The sequence below is a fragment of the Muscardinus avellanarius genome (assembly GCF_963383645.1).
Source record: "Muscardinus avellanarius genome assembly, chromosome: 7".
Taxonomy (NCBI): domain Eukaryota; kingdom Metazoa; phylum Chordata; class Mammalia; order Rodentia; family Gliridae; genus Muscardinus; species Muscardinus avellanarius.
The window spans coordinates 6733082-6755627 of NC_137793.1; the positions used below are offsets into that span (position 1 = coordinate 6733082).

The 22546-nt window shown below is 42.0% G+C and overlaps 1 protein-coding gene across 4 annotated transcripts in view; it reads left to right on the forward strand.

Annotated features, from left to right (window-relative positions):
* The window catches only part of GRIA1 (glutamate ionotropic receptor AMPA type subunit 1), a gene marked incomplete at its 5' end in the record, with an annotated part of 323467 nt that overhangs the window by 223066 nt on the left and 77855 nt on the right, over positions 1-22546 (forward strand). The window lies entirely within an intron of this gene.

Consider the following 22546-nt stretch of genomic DNA (forward strand, 5'->3'; position numbering starts at 1 on the left):
TGCATGCTATAGATTATCTGGATGCATCCAGGGTGGGCCAGATCTGTCTGCTCTCTGGTTAATGTGCTTTGACAAGATTAATGGGCATAATCATGACTGATGTTTCTCTAAAAAGTCCAGAGAAAGAATAGCAGGGGGTAATGTGACATAGTTAACATTGTTGAATGCTTACCATATGCTAAGCAAGGTTCTGAGCCCTGTACAAGCATCTTCTCATTGAATCCCCACAGAAGTGGAAGTGGGGGCCCCAGTGGATCTCCTTTCACAAATGAAGATCCACGGGAATGTTGGTTATCTTGCTGAGGCTACAGAGTGACTAGCTGGATGAGTGGGGATTCGGAGCACTGTCCTGTTCTGTGTGGTGGTGGAGTGCTGGATTAAGAGTGGGCTGTAACCTTGGCTGTAGCACCCATGCTCTCCGTGAGGCATGGGACAGGTCACCTCATCCTACTATTCATTGTTTTTTTTTTTATCTTAAAGAGAAAAAAGTTCTCCTCTTCTGGTTTCTAAGAAATACTCTAATTCCATAGGTGATGTCAATTTCTGCTTCAAAAATGAGGTTTCTCAAAAGAGCCTCAGATATCACATTGAAAGTATTAGAGGAAGAAAGTCAGTAGGGTTTTAGCCCCTCATATAGAGTCAGAGTAGCTCCTTTTTTTGTCTTTTTTATATATTGGGCTTAAGAATACCATTTATTTTGAAAGAAAAGTGGTTCTGAAAGTAGGAAAAAAAGAAGAGTAGAAAAATAAAAGGAAGGTGTGATCTTAAAAACCACCAGTACAATCAAATTATCACATTTACTGATCACCTATTTTTATGCAAAATATTCTTTTGCCTGTGTCCTAAAAGATCCATGCCATGCATTTCCCCTAATTTACCTGATACATCAGCACTGACTTTATTTACCTTTACATTTGCTAATGTCTATGAACTCTTTCCTGTGGGCATTTTCTTATAGAATACCAAATTTCAAAAGCAGGCAGAGAGACATGGCTTAAAACGTGGCCTCTGTGGATAAATCCAGAACAAAAGCGCATATGTATCAGGCCTCACGGAAATGTACCAGAGGCATCTTTACCCCCATCTACGTTGTAGATTCGAGAGTCAATAAGGACCAATATTCCTAAGTGACAATGGAATAAAATCTTCCTAACACTTTCCCCCCAGGACTTATTTTGCCTGCTGTATAATCTGGAAAGTCTTATCACTTACCATTATGATCCTGTTTTTCTTTAAATAAGAAGACAGTTGGGGGGGGGGTAGAAGACGTGGGAGAGGAGGTGTGAGACTGGATGCTTGGCCAATACCGGCAAACACATGGTGAAGAGTAGAAAGAACCAAGCCAGCCGGGGAAGGGCTTGCTTAAAAATAAACCAGGCCAGTGGATAAACATGGGAAGGAATTATTCTTATCTACTTGGTATAATGTCGGGCCATCAAAACACAGGCATGTCAAGAGCTTGTTTTTCTCTGTTATTTTCTTCCTAAGTGGGCATCTCTATCTCTTAGCTGCACCCTGTGGTCTAACCCCACGCTGTTTTCATACTCCCCATCATCCCCCCAGTAGTCTCAAGTTCGTGTTCACAAAGTGAATCCTCTGTCAGACGTGTCTCTGTGTTGTCTGTACAGAATTTGGTATAATGGTTGTCAGAAAGTGAATGCCACCCACCCCCATGAATAGGTCCATGTACCTGCCCATCCACCACAGCCTCCACCTGACCTCCTTCTCTCCTGAGGCACTCAGCTGGCCCCTGTGGGTATTTGAAATCCTCACATTTGGCCTCTGGCTCCAAGAGGCTATTCAGACTGTGTGTTTTGGACATCTGAGGGTCCCATCGGGCTGTCTCAGGAACTGAAGCTGAGGTGAAGGTGAGACTGAATAACAGGGTATCCTGGCACCCTCCTCACTAGCTCTACTAAGACAACCCCACCCTGAGCCTCATGTTGCCATTGGCAAAAATGTGAGTAATAGTTTCTATCTCAAGTAGTGTGAGGTTTAAAGGGATTGATACACATAGAACCTACAAAACAGCACCTTTCCTTCATATAGGAATCCTTTTAATTTTTATTAATTTTACATATTGGATTTTGGCTTAACTACATTAAAAGAAAAAATACCACTGTTAACACTGATTTGAAAGCCTGGTAGCTTCTTCAGGAAGTCTGCAGACAAAGTGGAAATAGTCAGTGGTCACCCCACAGATACCAGAAGTATCTGGATGCTAGGGTCTTCCTTCTTCTAGGCTTTAGGAAGAAGGATTTGTGATTTTGGATGAAAGAATCTGATAAACAGAGGAGTAGAAACTACAACAATAAGGAGCTGCATCCACTTGAGATAAACCTTGGCCAATCCCAGCGTTTAAGAGCCTGTAGAATCCTTTGTTAGAGTTGGACTCTACATCACAATGTTTCTTGGAAATATACACTAGAGAGAAAAGATCATGTGACTTTGGGCCAGACAGTAAGACGGGGGTGCTAAGTCAGTGATCTGGGACAGAGCCAACACTGGACAATGACAAACACCAAGGCGCTGTTCTTGTTTACTTGTTTCATTGTTCTCTGATATGTGCTGCAGTACGTCATGGCAATATTTGGGGTGCTACAGTGGAAGAATCATTTTAAGATGTTTGCATATGTCAAACATTCTTCCAAATGAGTTTCATCTAATTGTTTTCACTGCTTTTTTAAAGAATAGATCATAAATCCTCACTAATTTAGTATTTGGGGAACTAAATTTTATCTGAATTGCATGGATCTGCTTTTATACACCTTGATGTGTGTGTGTGTGTGTGTGTGTGTGTGTGTGTGTGTGCCTTTGTCTTTTTCCACACATACCTTTATCTTTTTCTAATATCTTCAATGTTATAGTCAATGTCTACGTTCCAAAACCAACAAAATGTGGCCAGGTGTAACTATCTACAAGTAGCAAACCTAATCACAACAATATGAACAGATTGAGGTTATCTTTTTAACATTACAAGAAACATGGTAGCAGGCAGTGGCTTGTGATTCTGTGAAATCAGGGTTGGCTGTTCTGTGAATCTCTTGGCCCTTTCTTCTTGGTCATAAGGTGGTGGCTCCCAGATATTGTTTCCATGTGTAAGCAGTGACAGAGGGAATTAGTGTTGCCAGCTGTATCTCCTTGGTTCAGGGAAAAAAAGGCTTACCATAATATTTCCTTCCCTAAGCAGATATTTGCTTCTATCTCTCTGATCAGAACAATGGCCCATGATTACTTTTGATGAGAAGGAAGGCAGGGAGAGCAAGAATTTTAGATTTTCTAGTGTACAGGGGGTGGAAATAGATGTTGGGAACTCAACTAGCAGCCCTGGCCACAGTACAATCATTCTCTGCATAAACACCACATATACACAGAAATGGTCTGTAATTAGCGATTTGATCATGTATGCCAGTAAGTGCTACTGAGATGCTTCAAAGATGCCTCCTCCTATCCTTCAAACTATTTAGATGATAAATTGCTTTTTGTGACCTGTTTTAACATTGAGAGTTAAAATCTAGCTTAGCTGTGATCACAGATCACAATGATTTTATCATTCTGTGGATGGTTCCGCTAGAAGGCCGATCCCAAATGGACTCTGTAGGGCTGTTTCTTGTGCCCAAAGACCTATTTTAATAGGTATTTTAGGTTCCCTTTCCCATATTTTAAGAACATTTTGAGAAAGAATATATTAAGGAAGAAACAAAAATCATCATGGGCAAAATTTGTCTTTCAGCTCCCTCAAATCTCCTTCACGCACTGTTCCTCCTTATGTGTAGCCAACAACATCCGCTTAGCCAATAGATACTACTAACTGCCTGCAATATAAAATGTGGGGGTTAGGGAGCTTTTTTTCATTTCTGTTGCTGCATTGTAATTATCCATCATAATAAGGTTCAGAGTGACAGAGACATGCTTGCAAACAGAATGCCCTATGTTCCCCTGCAGAGCCCCTGGAGCCTGGCAGGTGAGAGGCTTTGTTGTTGTCAGTAGAACAGTATACGACAGACCCAAAGCAAGCAAGCAGTTGTGAATGTGTGCATCGTGATGTGCTGTGGATAAAGGGAACCTGCCTTTGCAACAGATGAGAAAGGAAGCAGAATTCATGGAATAATTACTTAGAGTGTTCCGAGAAGGTTTCTCTGAGGACCTGCTCCGGTAAGAGGGAGCTAGGCTTATGTGGATTCATAAGTAGCCACATGCAGAGGCCTCCCCCTTTGGTGGAAGAGAGCTCAGTGCTCTCAAGGACCAGAGGAGTGACTTGTGTGTTTGGCTTGCAGTGAATACAGACAACAGGGGTTTGAGACAGTTTCGGAGAAGTAGACAAAGGTGAAATCATTCAGGGCCCTGGGGGCCAGGGTATAAATTGGGGGGTTTACTCTAAATGAAATGGAAAGCCACTGGGGGCTATTAAGGGAGAGAAGGGTTGATTTGCATACTAAACTCCCACTCTGGGGAGCTTCCAGGAAAATGAATTAGAGGAGAGGAGAGTCCAGAGTGGGGAGCAAAGAGGCGGAACAAGAGGCTCTCACTGCTATCCAGATGAAATTATAGTGATGGGAATGAGAGTGATGGTCATGGATGTGAATTTATGGTCTCCTTGGAAACTAAAATAGACAGGACTTGCTGACAGAGTGGCTCAGGGAGCACAAGAAAAGGAAGAACTCAAGGCGGGACCGGTGAGGGCAGGCGCATTGGGAAACCAGAACCACTGTCGCAGAGGTGTTTAGGTCTGAGGGGACCTTAGGCTGCTCTAGTTTATCCATCTTGGCACAGTCGAGGAAAGCGAGACTCAAGTCGGGGAGAGGAGTTTCTCGTACTTCACCCACTCAATGGCCCGCTGATGCTCAGACCAGTCTTCCCCTGCCACGCATCCTCCACCCAAGGTACCTACAAGTGAGCCATGAGCATGGGCCTGCAGCTCCGCTCTCTGAGCCCCCACCTCCCCACTGTCCACCATGGAGCCAGTACCTTTCTGGGTGCCTAACAAGGCAGTGTAGGAGGGTCCTCGGAGAATAGAGGAAAATTGGAAATTATAATTTCAGCTTTCAGAACTCTCCCTTTTATTCTTGAGCATAGACTGTATCAGCGTGTATGATAATTATCTCCACCTGGTGAAGATAATTACTCTCAGCCAGAAGAAGTCTCAGGCGGGGGAGTGATGGCATTTGGGAGGTCTCCCAGAACACTACATTGTGCACACACATGCACACACCACAAACACTCGGCTAATTTCCTTGTTGGGGGCCCTCTGACTCACCATGGGAACAGAGTGGCCAAGGAGGAAAGCTTGAGCAGATAACCAATGACAGGCTGACCTTTACGTCCACACACAACTTCCATAGCAACCAGGATGCCTCCAGCATTGAGAGATGATAAGGAAACTTGCCCCCTCCCGCCTCCTGCTCTCCCGCCTACCCTCCCAGACAGAGCCATGCAAACCCATTTCTCTTGCATGTCTAGAGGTCCTTGGTGTGCTGTGGGGGAGAAGAGGAAGCCAGGAGATGACAGATGACTGAATCTTAAAATAAAATCTTTCTCATTTTGAAAGTGCAAGCTTGACTTAGGCCACAGGTGCATTGCTACAAGAGACAGTGTTACACGACAGATCGGTGGACAGCAACTGTAAGCTAGGATGTGGGTGATCGACACTCTGAGTCCCAGGATTAAGTATGAGGATTTCTGCTGGGATCCTGTGAATCAAAATCACCTGGGATGTTTGTGCAAACGTAGGATCTCAGATCCATGGGATTGGAAACCTTGCCCTTGGAAAGAGAAAGATGTGTATTTTATAAGCCCCCTCTAGCCTGTTTTCCCCAAAGCAGATGGGCGCTAAAATTTCAAAGTCACTATGTCAGGATGCTGTCCAGGGAAGATCTCTTGAAAGTTCAGAAAGTGAAGCTCGTTGGCAGCTAGAAGTGGTAACAATGGACAGCCATCACTGACTACCCTACAACATCTTACCTACTAGATGAGCAAGGCTCTGCCAACAGGATGGTCAGTGGCAGCCACTGCAGGCAGAGGCCTTTGTCCAGCAGGTCAGGCTATCAAAAGGAGCTCACAATAGGTTACCCAGAGCAAAAATTCCCCTTTTCTGCTTTTCCTCCACCAGGAACAATAGCCTCAGTGTACAAAGATGGCCAGATGAGGTGGAGAAGGAGGACTCAGCTCAGTGCTGCCCACAGTCTCAATATGAACCCCCTTTTGCCTGATCCTGACAGCCAGAGCCAAACTTACTTTTTTTTTGTGGGACTGGGGGTGGAAGTGGAACCCAGGGGTTTTTTCTACCTCTGGGCTATACTCCCAGACCTATTTTATACTTTATTTGGAAACAGGGTCACTAAGTTGCTGAGAGCCTCATTCAGTAGCTGAGGCTGGCTTCAAACCTGTGCGATCCTCCTGTCTCAGCCTCCCAAGCGCTGGGATTACAAGCGTGCACCACCATGCTTTTTACTGAGAAGTTTTATGGACCTTTTTGTGTAAAAGGGCAGGCAAAGTTTCAAAAACTCCAAAAGTAGCCTAAAAGAATTACAACGGGTGAGGTGGCAGGGGATAGAGGTCTGGCTAGATATGCAAGTGAAAGCCTCGTAGTCTTTGTCTGGGCCAGCAGTTCTTCCATCCATTAGAAAAATTTCTACCTTCAGGTAGCTCTGGGAGTTTGGGGGAGGTTTGACAGTTTAATTGGAGGGCTGATTTTGTGTTTTTCCTTCAAAATCACAATAGGCCTTTTTTTTTTTCAGGAAGTTTTTCACAGAAATGCTAGGGATGTTTCTGGTAAATTCACTCATTCATTCTTTGGCTCATTTTTGGCACTTATTTGACAAATATAATTTAAAGATGCTGCTGGAGACATCTCTGAACAAGCCAAATATTCCTGCCCTCCTAGAGCTCACGGTGCAGAGAGAGGGGACAGGAATTAAGTGAAATTAAAACGAATAGGTGGAGGGCATTACACCAAGGGCTATGTGCATGTATATTCTTACAACTTTGAACTTCAATCTCATGTATAGCTGCAATGCACTAATAAAATAATTTTTACAAAGATATAAAAAATGGTGCAAGCACCCACATCCAAGGTTGACTGGGGAGGATTCTGACTTACACGGAGTGAAAGGGACTCAGCCAAGATCACACAGATAATTAGGGTAAACTTGACGGCAAAAGGTTGCAAATCAGCTAGGGAATGAGCACACATGTGTCAGCTGAAGGGCTCAGACCCCCACTGGGTCCTACACAGTCATTGCTCTGGGAACTCCATGAAGACCAAACAAAAGCAAGCATTGGGCCAGCTGGTAGACCATGAACTGGAGACCTCTACAAGAATGGTGGGCAGCATAAAATACCACTGCCACACTTAATGCCTTTAGACATTGTTGGACTATCATACTGGAAGTTTTTTAAGAATTTTCTTGTTCCCTTCCTTTCTGGTTTTTTTTAATTGATTTTCTTTTGGAAGGGGGATTCTAAGTACAAAATATGATTGCTGCTTTTTTCTTTTATTTCAAATACTTAGGGAAATACAGGCCATGAATGGGGGCTACACTAGGAGAAACATGGTCCTCATATCTCTTCTATCTTGAAAGGCTAGCTGTATCTGCCTGGATTCCACACTTTCCCAGAGAAGACCCCTTGTTTTTTTTTTTTTAAACCCTCTTTGGAAATACAGTATCTGTGATCAAGAGACCCAATTGTTTGAAAAGAAACCCCAAGTTGTATGCAAGGACAAATGAGAAAATAATTAACTGAATTGATGGGGAGGGACGTCCCATCTCCTACGTAGAGACTGACAGTTCAGAATGTGAATGATGTCCCACCATCCAACTGGGATGAAGGAAACATTTTTGCTGTCCAGATTGTACAGACATTCACCCTAGCCATGTTCAAGGGATATAATGGATAAATTAAGCCCCAGGTAGCCAGTAGAAAATTAATGGTATTAATGGCATTAACACAAAAGCCACACCCCTAGGTGACAGGAGTCACTGTGTGTATCTGGTGGCTTGAGAAGAACTGGCTTTGAAGTGAGCAGCATGGTACTTCTGGAGCAGAGCAGAATCTCTCTCAAAGGGAGAAGTAGAGACCGCTGTCGTCAATCGGGTTGGAGGAGGTGGCTTTTATAGATGCTTGAAAGAAACTGGACCTCAGCCTCCTGCCGGCCCATGGGTGTCTTGCCCTTCCTGTGTCTCATTTTTGCCGTTTAAAAATGGAAGCGAGATGGTGCCTCGTCTATCCCCAGCTGCCCATGGAAGATCAGCCTTCTCTTGATTCTTGGCTTGGCCGTGCTCTAGTAGAGCAGAGATGTGCTTTGCTGTTTCTGCAGCTCTGTGCTGCCATTACTTTCTCCTTTCTTCACCTGGGAGTGACCTCATCTCCTCTGCTGGACTCCTTACCCTTTGCAAACGCTGTCTTCTTACTCCACCACCCCCTGACTTATTTACTCCTCTGAATCTGTGCTTTACAGCAACAGCTGTAAGCATGAATCTGGGATAGGGCTGGCTGGGATTGAATCCTAACTCTGTCATTTACTAGCTGTGTAAGCTGGAGTAAACAACTTCTCTGAGCCTCTGTCTCCTCTTCTGGAAAATAGGGATGCTATAAGAATGATCTCAAATGGGGCAATTTTAGGATTAAATGACCCAAGGCATGGCATGGTCTTCCTTGGCACAGGACTCACGCTCAGGAAATGCTGTTGATACTGTTATTGGTGGTGCCACGGTCTGCTGAACCTGAGGGTGTCTTACCATCTTCAACTCTGCTTTACAGTTGCCTAAGCCTGCTCCTTATTGAGACTCAAACTGGCAAACTTCCTGCAGCCCATTCAGAACCTGCCATAGGCTGCTCTGTATTCCAAACACTCAAAACATGATTCGTGAATGAACATGTGGATTCCCACAGTATCTTTATAGGGATTATACTTTTCATTAAATGGGGAGAAAACAATCTCATGAAGAGAATTTCTAGCTATTACTACCTACCTGTGTGACACAGAGTAACTCACCCCTGATTTCTGAATGGATTTGAAGAGAGAAGAATTGAAGGAGAAAGTTGAAAATACCAGAAAACAAAGTTTCCTGGTCAGTGTGATGGTGCCACCCACCCCCACCACTCAGAAATACTATGATCTTCTTTTTGCCGGGAAAAGAGTCACAATAATTTTTATTTATTGTACCTATAAAGTGTCAGGCACTCTGGTGTTAGATTATTCCACATCTCATCACCATGACAACCTCTGCCTGGTACAGCAACACCATTTTGTAGATGAGAAAACTGGAACTCAGAAAGGATAATTCTCTTCTCCAAGAGTACCCAGCAAAACCGAGGCTATACTATATGTCTGTCTGAGTCTAACACCCATGATTTATCCTCGACATACTACTGCCTTTTAAGATCAAAAAAATCTTCTGAAGGTAATTTTGGGCTCCCTGGGGACTGTTAGAATTAAAGAAGAAAGAAAAGAGAGAGAGAGAGAGAGAGAGAGAGAGAGAGAGAGAGAGAGAGAGAGAGGGAGGAAGGGAGGGAGAGGGAGAGAGAGAGAGAGAGAGAGAGAAAGAGAGAGAGACAGACAAACAGACAGACAGACAGACAGACAGACAGACAGACAGACATTATGCTTCTGCAGAGTTCCCTATGACTTTTTTTTTCCAAAAGGGGCTTTTTGGCTTTGGGTTTTTATCCCATGGTTATTATTCCTCCCATGCTATTGTCTTTAAAAGCCATCTTCTGGGGGCGGGCAGAGATGAGCACCCAGGAGTATACTCCACCCCCACTCACACTGAGGGCAGCTGGCCGGCAGGGTGAGGGAGATAGAGACAAAAGCAACAGCAGAGATGAAACTACTTTGGAGATGCCAACCTCTAGACTGTAGCTGGGAGGGACCATGGACCTAGGAAGACTGCACAGCCAGAGCCACAGCAAGGGAGGACATGCTTTTAACTGCCACACTGCAGATATGAGAGAAGGATAGAGAAAACCAAGGGGGAGTGTTAAATTGCCTTAAAACTATGGGGGAGAGATATCTGAGGCTAGTCAGTGACACTACGGAGATGATTGTACAAACGGGACAAGATGTGTGAATTTGGATGCTCATTCTACTGTTATTTGATGAAGCTGGAAGTACCCCTGGGTTGATCAGTAGAAACCTGGGCAAAGAAATGACAGCTTCCCATCCAGGATCAGGGCACAGCTGATAAGGTAAATGAACAAGGATGGCCGTGCTGCTTTGTAAAGACGTCCCAGGTTGCTGTACCAGCAAGTGGTGGGTTACAGTCCTGTTGGTCCCAAATGATTGGCTCTTTAAATTCCCCATGCTGCCTCCCTGGCACATAGAAGCCAGGGGGCTAAGCTCTCTGGTTAACTGAGTTGGACCAGGGTATTTCTGAGAGAGGAAACATTAGTATAGGTGGAGGCAAAGAGGTGACAAGGCTTTGAAAGATTAGACAAGATTTTCTAAAAAAAAAAAAAAAAAGCAAGAAGGGAAAAACCCTAGTGGGGTGTGAACCTGAGTCAAGGCCCAGAGATCAGCACCTGTTGAGCATGGGATCTGTCAATCAAGATCATCCCTGGGTACTCATTGGCCTCAGAGCTTGCCACACTTAACGATGTTATTAATATGATGATACAGGGAGTCCTGTATCCTTCTGTGAGACCATTAGAGGGTGGCTCAAGAAACAGAGAGAGTCTAAAATGGTCAATGTTGGGCCAGTTCCTCAGCTACCACCAGGAAGGGCTTAAGGAAGGGGCTTCCAATTCCTGTAGAGCCTCCATTACTGGCTGGTGCTACGGCTTAGTCCACTGTGAACAGAGCCTTCTTGGCCACATTCTTATTTCTGAGGTTCAGAGGAGACTGGAAAGTATTTGCTGACACACTGGCCACTGCTGCTGCCAGGACATTTATCTCCCAAGCAGCAGGTGGAAAGGGCTGTCAGACAGAAAGATGCTTTCCATTCTGGCTGGACAAGCACCTGCGATTCATTTTCTCTTCCATGTCCCCTTATGGAAATGAGAAGAAAGAACAGAGAGGGGCTTTGTTCTGCTTTGTTCTTGTTTCTGGTTACTATATGAATTTCTGCAACCATAAGAAAGGATTAATCAATCTAATGTTTTGTGTTCATGTGTACATGTGTGTGTATTTATTATTGAAATTAAAATATGTTTTAAATGAAACATAAAAATTAAACATATGAGTTGGATACCATGTTGTATTTTGATACATGTATATATTGTGTAATTTTTAAATCTAGTGGACATATCTCTTTAAACAATTATCATTTTTTTATGTTGAAAACATTCAAAATCCTTTCTTCTAGATTTTGAAATAGATAGTACAGTTTTGGTCTCTATAATAACCCTACTGTATCATAATGCATCTTCTTACTCCTATCTAACTTAGGACCCATCAATCAACCTTTCCCCATCCCTCCTCTTGCCCTACTTCCCTGGCCTCTGGTAACCATTAGTCCATTGTCCATTCTTGACTTCTGTGAGTTCAACTTTTTCAGACTTCTTATTTGAGTAAGATTATGGAGCACTCATCTGTCTATGTCTGACTTATTTTACTTAACATAATAATCTCCATTTCCATCTCTATTGTTGCAAATGACAGGATTTCACTCTTTTTGATAGCTGAATAGCATTCCCTTGAGTGCATGCACCGCATCTTCTTTATGCACTTACCAGCTGATTTAACGTTGTCCTGTTTGCAGTTCTTGGTGACTGGAGGTAGTAGTACCATAGTGAACATGGGGACCTAGGGTTTTAATTGAACACCACCTGGGATCTCAAGCTCTCATTAGGCACAAGGCTAAGCATTATGGGGGGGGGGGGTTAAAGAACCATGGAGCATGAGTTCAGACCTCTGAGTTTGCAGGGCACTAAAAGAACCAAGTTGTGGAAGAAGAAAGGTAGCTAATAAGCAAAGTTACACAAGATAAAGGGTAGATACCAAGACAAGTAAAATAATGTACTTTTGAATAAATTCCTCCAAATAATATTTATGATCAATAGGTAGAAATAGGATCCCCGAGGACTAAAATAATCTGGGTTGTTGTACAGAAAAGGAGAGGTGTTGGCTTGTCCCAAGGGTTAAAGTGAGGCTTTACCCCTGACTTGGAGGAACTCCAGGCAAGACAAGGGGAGCTGGGCCAGCAAAGGAGGAATGATGTATTTTGAGACTGAGTACACCATTATTCAGAGCTGTCTGGGCTTGGCTCCTGACTTCACCATTTATTAAGCCTTACAACTTGAGCCAGTAGCTCACCTGCTGGACCACAGTTTCCTTAGCTTTAAAGAAGAGGCCATTCATACCAATAGCATGGAATTCTTATGAGAATTTATGAAAAATACAGAAGCCAAAGTAGATTGCATAGTGCTCTCTAACTTAAAAGAGGGTTTCAGCAGTCATAATCTCTTCCCCTTCCTTTATGTTAATGACTTTACGTTTTCTCCCTTGGACCCCTGATGCCTCTCAGACCCACTCCCAACAACAAGAAGCATTTTTCAGCGAAGAGCTCTCTGAGACTCGGAAACTCACTGCCATGCATCCCCTAATCTGGCCATGCTCCTGGCCCACCTCCTGGCCAGAGGGAAGTCCAGAGGCCGTTTCCAAGAGGAGGAAGGCTGCCAGGCTCTGTGTTATCACTAGAGGAGATTGGCAGCATCCTCTTTCTGTCCCAAGGCTGTTTCTCAGCTCCATTCCTGGACTGTTCCAAGTTCCTGCCTCCTTTCCTGGCATGGCTCATCTCCCTTGCAGTGACCAGCCCCTGTCAGCTCCCTCCTGCTCTCCTGGGCACCTGCTTTTGTTTCTTTGTGGCCAACATTGTGATGGTTTTCATGACATCCCAGTGACCAATATTGGCTTTGTAGGAATTGTAAATATGCAGAGCTTTGTCAACAGAGCAGTTAAGAAGATGGGCTTTAGAACTAGGCTTGGGTTTAATTCTGCCTCTTATGCTAACTTGCTATGTGACCCTGGGCAACGAGGGCTGTATATCAGAGCCTCTGCTATAGCTAGTGCACAGCAAACCACCTGAAATGCATGATATCAGATAATAGCCAATTCATTAGGCTCATAAATTCTGTGGGTCAAAACATTGGGCCACAGGCACATTGGAATGTCTTGTCTCTGCTATGTCTGAGAACGCCGATGGAAAATATAAAAAGCCAGGCAATGGCTGAGGCATGGGATTGTCTAAAAGCTCTCCCTCTTCTATATCTGGAAGCTCTCTCTGTGTTCCTGTATGGGATTCCTCATAGGACATGGTGGGGTTACAAGATCAGATATCCCAAGAAGAAGCAGGCAGAAGCTGTAAATAAAAGGAGGTTCTTTCTGGACCTCCCATGCGAAGCAACATATCACAGTGTGATGTCTGCCGTAATCTGGAACCTAATCAGATTAAAAGAGAAGGGACATGAATTTTACCTTTCAGAGGGACAAGTTACAGCATCACATTGAAGAAACAGCATGTGGAATGGGAGGGGTGATTGTGGCCGAAAATATGATCTTCCACACTTTGTTTATAAAATGATGGTAGTGCCTTTTGGAATCATTGTAGAGAGTTGATGGGATAAGGCATTTCAATAACCTTATCATGATCCCTGACATAGAATAAGCGCTCATAACAGGCTCATGCTCTTTCTCCTTCCAAGCAGAGACATATGACATTTATAATCAGGCTTATTAATAGTCTGGGTAGTCACTTATTATTATGCATTAATAATAGATATTATCAAATATTTGTTAAGCTAGCAAATCTATAAATTATGTTCTAAATGAATCTACAGGATAGAGTCTTAACAGGCATATCGTTTTTTGTATAATCATTTCATTTTATATTTTGGAAACCCCACATTGAGAGATTTCACATAGCCTATTAAATCAGCATTGAGAATTTTATAATTCAGAGCTGGATGAAGCAGTTTTGTAGAAAATAACTCAAGTGGTCTTTTATAAACAATAGACAATTTTTCAAAAACAATTTGAACACCTTTTAAGCGACGCAGGGCCTTCCCCTGCATTGTAAGCACTTGGCGCAAATGACAAGGGACAAGGGAAAGAGAAGAGCTTACTTAACATGTCCGCACTTTGCTCAGCAAACCCTGCAGCAGGTCTAAACAGTGCACGGAGCCAGGTCATGGTCTTTGCTCTCCCTTCCCACAGCAGAGAGTCTCCACCTTTACACAGTGTTTTCTGAGTGGAGTCACGCAGAGAGTAAGGCCAAGCAGAATAAAAAGGGCATGGCTCCTGTTTCTTAGGGCTGTGTAGACGGCCAGGCTGGATAGGAACTTCAGTCAGGTAAAACAACTGTGGCCACGTGACCTTGGGGAAGTCACTTCCCTTCTCAGGGCTCAGATTTCATCAATCTGACAATCTATAAGGGAAAATATTTACTGAGCATGCCAATCAGTGTCTACTCTCCTTAGTACCATACAGAATTCACAGGAGTGAGAAACACCAGGTCTTTGCTTCCATGATGCTTACAGGCTACATAAGGAGAAGGCATTAACATTCAAAGAACAGCAAATTTACAAACCTCAGGTGTGTTTTGAGTCTGAAGCGCCATCAAGGGGGGGTCCAAAAAGGAGAGATGGACACTGATTGAAGAACAGTCCTCATTGCCCCATCTGGCTGGGGAGGGAAAGAGGGAGATATACACGATTAAACCACAAGCAAATCCATCCCTATCCCCTAGAAAATCCAGGGGGGGCGGATATATACTTTCTTATTGTAGATTCTGCCGAGTTACTCCCATCGTCCATTGTGGTGTTGTTGCTTCTTAAAATTTTAACCTCATTTGCATTTGATAAATTTCCTTTTACCTTATACTTAGGATAACAAACTGAACAAGGGAAGATTTTAGTAGGAGTAAGGCTTCCTTCATATCTTCCCCCTTTGACATAAAACTAATTTTATTTTTATGAATTTTCTTAATGTGTAACAAATAACTGTGCAAATAGTAAACATATAACTCATTTAATTTTCATAAAGTGAAAATATCTGTGTAACCATCACTCAAATGAGGAAATGGAATACGACCGGAATCACAGGCATCTCCTCTTATTCCCTTCCTTGCATCTTCCCATGACAAGGATTAACCACGTGAATAAGTCCTCGACTTCAGAGACCACGAATTAGTTTTACTACTTAAGTTATTTTTTATCTCATAAATGAAGTCACATGGTCTGTACTTTTTCATGCCTGGTTTTCTTTTTTGTTTGTTTGTTTGTTTGTTTTTTACTCAGTGCTTTAAGATTTATATTCAGCTGGGCGTGGTGGCGCACGCTTCTAATCCCCACGCTTGAGAGGCGGAGACAGGAGGATTGCGCTGGTTTGGAGCCAGCCTTGCTGGCTTAAGAGACCCTGTTTCCACATAAAAAAGTAAAAAAAAAATAGGTCTGGGAGTGTAGCCTGTGGAAGTATATCCCGGAGGTAGGAGGGCTTCAGTACCACCAAAAAAAAAAAGTTATATTCAAAGTCACATAAAGTCATACTTCATTCATTTTTGTTGTTGTATAGTATTCCATTGTGTGGCTATACCCATTTATTTAACCTAGTCTTTGCAGAGGAAATTTGGGGTGTTTCCAGTGTGCAGCTATTGTTAGTAAGGATGCTATGAGTACTCTTGCAAAAGTCTTTCAATGAAAATACATGCCTTTTTGTCATATATAACTAGAAGACTTGTAGGTCACGTTCCATATATTTTCCTATTGCAAATTCTATCAAACTGTTTTAATGAGTGATTATACAAAGTTAGACTCTTCATCAACAATATATATGAGTTTCAGTTGCTTCAAATCTGCCTATCTTGTTTCATCAGGTAGGTGTGTTATAACATCACATTATAAATTTAATATACATTTTTCTATTAATTAGTACCTTTTCTATGTTTATTAGTCATTAAGATAGTTGACTTACAAAGTTGTTGACTTTATCTCTTGCCCCTTTTTTTGTTAGGTTATTTATCTTTTCCTTATTGTAGGACAAGTGATCTTGCTATATCCTTGACACTAATCCTTTTTCAGTTCTGTATATTTCCAATACCTTGTCCCATTATGTGGCTTATCTTTTGACTATCTTAACACTGTTTTATAGTGAAAAAGGGATATAGTTATAATGTAGTTCAGTTTGGTAATTTTTAATGATTTTTCCATTCTAGCTAGCATTTTTTGTATCTTATTTAAGAAGTCCTTGCCTACCTCGAAGTCATGAACATATTCTTCTATGTATCCTATAGGTATGAGTGAGACATAAGGTAGAGATTTTTTGTGTACACAGATACCCTATTGAACTTGTACCATTTACCACTGCATACTCTTTTCTCATAGGTCAGTCATCAAACACATGCAGGCTGGACTCTTGCTTCTACTCTGTTGATATGCTTGTCCGTCTTTGCCCCTTATTCTATTCTTCCATAGTTACCGTAGCTTTATAATAAGTTTTATAACTGATGCTGGTACAGAGGACTGATGATCCCATGGACATTCTGGGAGTATAGAAGGGCGCTTTTAACCATAAAGGCTCATGTGAGTTCAAACTTGCAGTGTTTCCTAATTGTGAGAGACTGTGATTCTGTTGAAGTACCAATAACTGGCTTTTCTCAAGGGCACAAAACACATCAATAACTGAGACTCTATGTCAGTGATTTTTCTGGACAGTGTTTCAAAACACCTTAAAGTGATGGATAAGGTTCAGAGTACCAGTGAGTTAGTAAAGACATCTATTAGCATCCAAATGCGAAGCATGCAAAACCCTAGACACTACCAGAGAAAAGGCAGAGACTCATTCTCTCTAATTTAAATTAACGTAAAAGAAGAAAATTTTAATTTCAAGTGAGAGAGAAGGTGATGGGGAACAAGAAGGAATTTGTTATGAATTCAAAACATGGTTGCCTTTATTGACCTTTAATCTCAATGCGAGAAAAAAAGCTATGAATTGCATGGGCACGTTACAAGAAATGCGAGAAAAAAAGCTATGAATTGCATGGGCACGTTACAAGAAAGATGAAAAAGAGACAACTTAGTTTTAGGTAGAGTGCTTTTCATTGGTTCTGAGTCTGAAGGTCTTACTAAGTAATGGATGTTCTGGGGCAGTTAAAGTAGGGGTATTGGCTGCATTGTGAACCACCCAACCTCCCTGTGCATGATAGAAATAAAAATAACTCACAGAAAAAAGCAAATTCATCCTCAGCCTTGAACCACAGAGCAAAATCTGTTGTGTGCAAACTTTAGTTCCATTTCATCTTGCAAATTTTCCACCCCTGTTTATGTCAACCATGGTAAAATGATGTGGCTTTGAAAAGGATAAACAATGTTCCCCTTCTGTTCCAACAAAACAAAGCTCTCCCCCCACCACATATACTCTCTCAATAAAGCAAAAGTGTACCAGCAAAAATCAAACAATTCTATCATTTGCTGAAACCTCTAAACCATCAAATCTGTTCCAATACTTCTATAAACAATTCAACCCACCAGTGTTAACAATAGCAACAAAATATCTTAGGCACCTGTGGTGGATTCAGAACTGGGCTAGACAAGTAAGAGATTCTCTAAGGAGAATAGTGTGCGATCTTTATGAACTCACACACACAGAAACGACTTCTTAATTCCATGGTGGGGGCATGGTGATTAAGTCATTCAGCATTCAACAACATGGTGCTAGCTAGCTTTCTTATGCCTGTCCTTCCAGGTTCATAGAAGAAGCCTTTACATACTATTACAGCTGCTTGTTCAACGCCTGTCTCCTAGACCATGGCTTCTGAAATTTTATTATGCGCACAGATTGCCTAGGGATCTTGTTAAAATGCAAGTTCTAATTCACTAGGTCTGGGGGAGGGCATTTGATTTTCTATTTCTAACCAACTCCCAGGTGATGTCAGTGTTGCTGGTCGAAGGACTGCTGTCAGAATAATAAAGCTCAAGGCTGACTCTGCGCTCTGTTAAGCAAAGACCTCACTACCTTGCCGACTCCAATCACTCCAGCACCTGCTAAAGGGCCTAGACCAATGGAAAATGATGTGAGGAAGTAACTGGAGAAATCCCTAAATAAATGCTACTTGTGATTCTCATTATGCAATTTTACATTGGTAGACATGAGAAAAAATTAGCACAATGTGCGTACATACATATACACATATACATACACCTATATGAATAAGAATAATCATGGCTCGATGAACCAAAAAGGCATGATAGGGAGAGTAAAAATAAAGTGGATAAGAAGAAAGTACTAAATTACAGAGGGGGCTGAGCATGGTGACACACACCTGTAATTCCAGTATTTGGGGGGTTGAAGGAGAAGAATTGCTGGTTTGTTGCCAGCCTCAGCAACTTATCGAGATCCTTAGCAACTTAAAAATAAAAAGGGCTGGAGAATATGGCCTGGAGGTTGAATGCCCCTGAGTTCAATTCCCAATAATGTATATATTCATAATAAAGGGGTTTGAAAAACCAGGCAAAGTGTTATGCAGAAAGTAAAAATAATCAGTGAATTCACAAAGAGGAGAATGATGGACTCAAGGTTTACTCTTAAGATGCTTAATCTAGTGGCACTAGGCAGCCCCAGAATGTAGCGGGCAGCCTAGCAGCAGGTAGCACTAGTTTAAAAGGAAGTGATGAGCCCCAGCTGGCTTCTGAGAGATAGGAGGACAGAGGCACTAATGAACTCCACCCATATTCCAGGGACATCATCTGCTCTCGCTCATCATGGCAGACCGCAACTTAGGAAAGAGAGCGCCACCGTGACCTAGCTTGAGCCATTCAGGGCTGAGGTTTTATACTCCAAGATAACCAGCACCTGGGGTTTTATCAGTGATGAGTTCATGCGTGCCAAGGAGCAAGGTTCAAGTTAGACTCTCGTACACCTCGAATGTTGTCCTTTGACCACCTTGATCAGACTCTATGAATTCTTCACAATACCGCAGGATAAAGCCTAAGCCTATTCATGAGACCTCCAATGCCCCTTAAAATTTTAACCTCTATTTTTCTAGCCTTTTCTGCCTCCCCACACCCACCCACCCATCGCGGCCTCCATCCTTTGTGTCCAGCTCTCTTCTCTAGTCTGGCCTCTCTTGCCTTCTGTTCTGTTCCAAACGTCTAAGCCTTCTTTGAATGTTCACTCCTTCCTGCTATTTTCTGGAGTTGATCCTTCTCAGTCTAGTAAATTCACTCCCCACGATTCAGCTCAAATACCACTGTCTCAAGGGATTCTCTCCTTATGTGCTCAGATGTACCTGCTGGAACAATGGAGCTCCTGTTTCAGGACTCCCGTGTATTTCTCACATTTTTCTTAGCGTATCATCTATGATTCTAAAATTCCTCTCTTTTCCCAGACTAGAATGAAAGCTCTCAGGAGAAAGAACTTAATTTTTTCTAGCTTTAGAGATATGGCTAACAAATAAAAAATGTATATATTTCACATGTAAAAGACAGTGTTTTGATATACATTTACGTGCTGAAACCAGAACCACCCATAAAATCAAGCTAGTTAACATATCCCAGCTCACATAGGCACTGTGTGTGTGTGCATACACACACCCATGCCCACGCGTGGTGAGCAGACTCAGTCTTCTCTTGGCCGTTTTCAACATCTCCTCATTTCCTTCATTCTGTGAACCCTGGTAATCACTTTTCTACTCCTTCAGAACTTGGCACTTTTAGATTCCACATATAAGCAAAATCACACAATATTTGTCTATGACTGACCTAGAATAAAGTCCTCCTGGCTCATCTTCATTGTCACAAATGGAGGATTTCCTTTTTTGTGTGTCTGGTGTTGGGGCTGGAACCCAGGGGCATTCTACCTCTGAGCTACACCCCCAGCCCGATCTTCTGTTCTTTATTTTAAAACAGGGTATCATTAAGTTATAGAAGGCCTCACTAAGTAGCTGAGGCTGGCCACAAACCCAGATCCTCCTGTCTCAGCCTCCCAAATACTGGGATTACAAGCAGGTACCACTACACTCAGCTGGATTTCCTTATTTTTAAAGGTGAATAATATTCTAGAGCGTGTGTGTGTGTGTGTGTGTGTGTGTGTGTGTGTGCACGCTCGCTTGTGTGTGTGTGTGATTTTCTTTACCCAATTATCCATCAATGGACACTTAGGTTTTTTATGTATCTTGGTTATTGTGACTAATGCTACAAAGATTTCAGAACTACAGATATCTCTTTGAGATACTGATTTTATATTCTTTGGATATATTTTCAACGTGGATTTGCTAGTTCTATTTTTAATTTTTTCAGGACTTTCCATATTGTTTTCTGTAATGACTATACTAGTTTACATCCCCACCAACAGTGTCTATTCTCATTTATTTACATCCTCACACTTACTATCTTATCACTTTTCGTTAATTACCATCCTAACAGGTGTGAGGTGCTATCTTATTGTGGCGTTGATTTGCATTTCCCTGGGGAAGAGTGATGTTGGACCCTTTGTCATATACATACATATTTATCTATCTTCTTCTGATAAAATGTCTACTTGGATCCTTTGCTCACTTTTTACATGAGCCATTGGGGTTATTTTTGTTTGTCTGTTTTTGGTTTTGCTATTGAGTTGTACGAACTCCTGGTATATTTTGGATATTGACCTTTTATGGGATATATGGTTTTAAAATATTTTCTCCTATTCCATGAGCTGTTTTATCATTTTGTTTACTGTTCCCTTTGTTGTGCAAAAAAAAAATTTAGTTTTGTATAGACCTGTATATTTTTTACTTTTTGGAGGATTTGTACTTTTGGTGTTATAACAACAACAAAAAATCAAATCATTGCCAAGACTCATGTTAAGAACTTGAATTGTTCTTTATACCAAATGGAGCTAACAGACATATACAGAATGCTCTCCCCCAAAAAACAGCAGAATACTTATTCTTCTCAAGTGCGCACAAAACAGGATATCACACCCACATGTCTCTCTCTTCTGACCCACTTCCCCCGATTTTCACGAGAGCAGTTAAGTAACATGTTATGTTACTAAACGAAATGATCATCACCCGTGAGGAAATACAAGCTAGCCCGTTCCTGTTTCCATAACTCCTACCCACCAGCAGATGTCTGGCCCCAGCCCAATGTCCAGCTCATAGCAGGTGCTCAGTATTTGTTGAATGAGCGGTTTTTCTTACTAAGGACTTCTCTAATAGCAGAAAGTGTCCTGGATGATTCACCAGACTAATTGCAGGCACACTAAAAGAAAAAAGGCAAACTGATAAGACATGATAGAATCTAGCTTCATGGTTGTTATCAGCTTCCAGGGCTCAACCAGGGTGGACACCATATGCCTGTCTGTAGTGAAAGCTAGGCTTATTTATTTATTTGTGGTACTGGGGTCTCAACTCAGAAGCATTCTACCTCTGAGCTCCACTCTCAGCCCTCTATCATTTTTTTTTTTAATTTTGAAATAGGATCTCACTACGTTTCCGCATGCTAGCCTTAAACCCATTACCCTCCTGTCTCAGCTTCCCAAGTACTAGGATTACAGAAATGTTCCACCATGCCTAGCTAGGCCAGGCTTAGTCTATAACTTAAATTAATTCATCATACAATTACCTGAATGTTCTTCTAGGTCATATGCTACACATAGGAACAGATATTATGATAAATAAGAGGAAGCCCTTGCCCTTAATGGGGCTAAAATTTAGTAATCAGACATTACAAAACCGTGTGGCATGCACTAAGCTAAAAGAAGAACAAAAAGTTATGGGGATGCAGAGGAGGGACCTTAACCCAAACTAGGCTTCCTGGAGGAAGCTGCGTCTCAGCTAGGATAGAAGGAGGAGTGGGTGTTAGTGGAAAAGCAACAGAAGGATGTTTCAGGAAGGAAGAACAGTACATGCCTGTAATCTACTCTCAGAAACTCGGGTCCTATTTTTAACATGATAGAAAGCCATTGAAAAGTTTCCAATGGGAGAGTATTTTGACATGATTTACATTTTTTTAAGTCTCTCTCTCTAAATCTCTTGATGGGAAATGATTTTGGTCCACAGGCGACAACTGTCAATGTATGGAGACATTTGTGGTCCACACAACAGGGGGAGAGAGACCACTGGCGTCTGGTGGGTAGACGCTAAGGATGTTGCTAAACATCCTATCATGAGGAGGACAGTCTCCCACCCTCGCCTAAAGATTTTCTGTCCCAAAGTTTCAGTAGTTCTGAGTTTGAGGAACTTTTAGAGATGTGTAAATAATAGCCTGTTACAGGCTCTAAGAAGGGCAACCAGTTAAAGGATATTACATTAGTCAGGCAAGAAATGATGAATATGGACAGAGCAGTTGGTAAGATGTAAGGGCAAATAGACTGATACAGAAGAATGCATTCTGAAGGTAACACCAATAGAATTTTGATGCATTGAAACACAAGCTTTTTACTCCAATATGATGTATGAATATAATGCACCAATAAAAATTTAAGAAAAAAAATAGGATACAATATTATAAAAAAAAAGAAAATTGAGTGAGAAGAATAGAGAGCAGTTAATGTTTGGGGTCTCGGTAATGAGAACAGTGGAGATGCCCTTTACTGAGATGGGGAACATTTGTGGATTGACAGGTATGTGAG